Below are 2,399 nucleotides of genomic sequence, written 5' to 3' on the forward strand. Positions count from 1 at the left end.
ATTCCAACCGTCTGGGAAAATCTGTCGACCTAATGTCTCGATTTGTGCCTGGTCTCTATAATTTCTAAACAGGGCGAAGTAATGAGTATTTAAACTTAAAGTACGCATGACTTTTCTCTTCTGAAATACGTTTTGTACTAAAAATATAACTGTCACATTTCGATGATGTGACCCTATGCAAAACATTTTCATGAGTTGTACAGAATTAGATCCCTCTATCAAACAGTCGTCTAACACTATTATCTTATGTTTGTCTGTAATAGATGTCCACTCTTCAAACTGAGTTTCATCCAGTATTCCCAACAAAGGTGATTTTCTTGATATTACGTTTTAGTTCGTCGAACATGGGTTGCCAAGCATCGTAACAGATCATAATCTTGACTGTAGGCTGACTAAACAAATCGTCGGCATGTTCTAACATTTGTTTCATCAAAAAGGTCTTTCCACTTCCTGAGCTGCCTGCCAACTGTATCGTGGCGGGACAGACGATGGGGATCAGACTTGTCTGTGACATGATTCAAAATGAAAACAAGTGAGTGATGTACATACATTTTATTGATATTCAGAACAGCATGATTGGATCCCATCACCAGTTTGAAAACAAAACGGAAAAGAATTATAAATGTACTCATATACAAATTCATCGTTATTCTTATAATCGTTACAAAATACATTAACAATAGTGCTAAGTGGTACATTTCTACATCGATTGAGTAAATAAAACAAACAGTAACGTCCACACACGTTAGATCTGACACTTTGTAATCGTGTTACATTAAAAGATGTACAGTTTGGGAGTAAAAAGTATTGTGGTGGGTGACCATAACTGTCAAAACATTCTTGTTTTGTTGGCGATTCCATAAAATAAAATACCCAGTGTCGTCCGGGTTGGCGACTTTTATCAGTATTTACAATAAATCCAGTGGGGAATCGTTCTATATGTGTTGGTATACGATCACGCGCATATACATCTATGTTCAGTTCTCTCATAAACGAGATCACAATCGATGACGCAGCGAAGTTGATTGGTATTCATTGTTTTAAAATGTCTCTTGCAGCGTTGATTTCAAAATAACCGGGATACTCGGCGTAGACGATGCAGCTAATGGCTTTGGACAGTGTACTTCCAAATGTGACTTCCAGTCTGACGTTTCCTTGTTTTAATAAGGTGAGATACTGATTCCCTTGAAAAATGGGTTCCAAATTAAATGTGTATAACGAATAACCATTTGCTATGTTTTGCCTGTCGATATCTAATCCACAATCAGATAACCATCTTCCAGTTGTTTTAAACATATTCCTGAGGACTGGAATGGTGGTCTGGCCAATGGTAGCATCGTAATCTAGTTTTATAGTGCTACCTCCTACTGGTATTCCGTCCACATAGAGACCAATGGATGTTATATTGAATGGTTGGAAGAACCATGGGTTTTGATTGTATGCTCCCGTGATTGCGGTTGCATCGACAAATCCAACGGTTACAAAATTTGGTCTCATTCCTTGAAATATGTTGTCATATGTAAAACTGGTTCCTCCAGCCGCAAAAGTGACATTTTTTAGTACACTTTCTATAAACGGATATTTTGCTGTAGTTGTTGCTAGGGCTTGACTTTGGGCATAGATGACGGCAGGCATCACTTTGACTTTAGCGATGCGTAGTCTAATATCTTCAAACTCGATCTTATAGTTGGGGGTTTGTGTTTCAGACAATAGGCAAAACTCTGGGTTTGATCTGTACATCTTCACATTTACGCTGACTTGATTGAGTAAATATCTGTCCATTCTGAATAGATCGTGAAATATGGGACCTTCTAAATCGACACTTTTACTATCCTCAAATAATTTGGCTCTTTTGAGTAAAGCTAAATTATCACCAGTTCTCACATCTGTATCATCATCTCTCCGTCGGTATCCTTATGCCATAACTGTGTCGTTAGCTGAGATGTTTTGGCGTCGTTTCCATACTTTAATAATGTCTGAATATATGCCTTGTAAGCATAATTACTCAGGGTAGAGACTACAGTTCTACCTTGAAGTGTAACATCGACTTGTGAAAATAGAGCAGGTAGCAAAAGATTGACGGGTCCCACGTCTTCAGTAGAGCTTATAGCAGATCCATCCGTCTTTTTATCTTTATTTTAGCGTGTTTGTTTGTTTGTTTGTTTGTTTGTTTATGTTTAACGGCCCATCGACGGCTGTGGTCATTTAGGGCCATGGTGATTTATTTATTTATTTTACTTTTTTAACAAACATGTGAATAGCGAAGATAAAATCAGATAAAATGGTTCATTTTAAAAGTATTCGCATTGTATGTGTAGATAATTAAAAATAATAAAAGGGGGTTAAAATAATAAAAGAGATAACGAATAGATGATATGGAATATGCGATATATATATAA

The 2,399-nt window shown here is 36.8% G+C and overlaps 1 long non-coding RNA gene across 1 annotated transcript in view; it reads left to right on the forward strand.

Annotated features, from left to right (window-relative positions):
* Window positions 1-453: 453 nt before the first annotated feature.
* The window catches only part of LOC110441209, an 8,937-nt gene continuing 6,991 nt past the window's right edge, over window positions 454-2,399 (forward strand). The window contains exons 1-2 of the long non-coding RNA XR_002461846.1: window positions 454-532; window positions 1,059-1,168. This is a non-coding gene — a long non-coding RNA (uncharacterized LOC110441209). The remainder of the gene's footprint in view (window positions 533-1,058; window positions 1,169-2,399) is intronic.

This window comes from Mizuhopecten yessoensis, unplaced genomic scaffold, assembly GCF_002113885.1.
Source record: "Mizuhopecten yessoensis strain PY_sf001 unplaced genomic scaffold, ASM211388v2 scaffold715723, whole genome shotgun sequence".
Taxonomy (NCBI): Eukaryota; Metazoa; Mollusca; class Bivalvia; order Pectinida; family Pectinidae; genus Mizuhopecten; species Mizuhopecten yessoensis.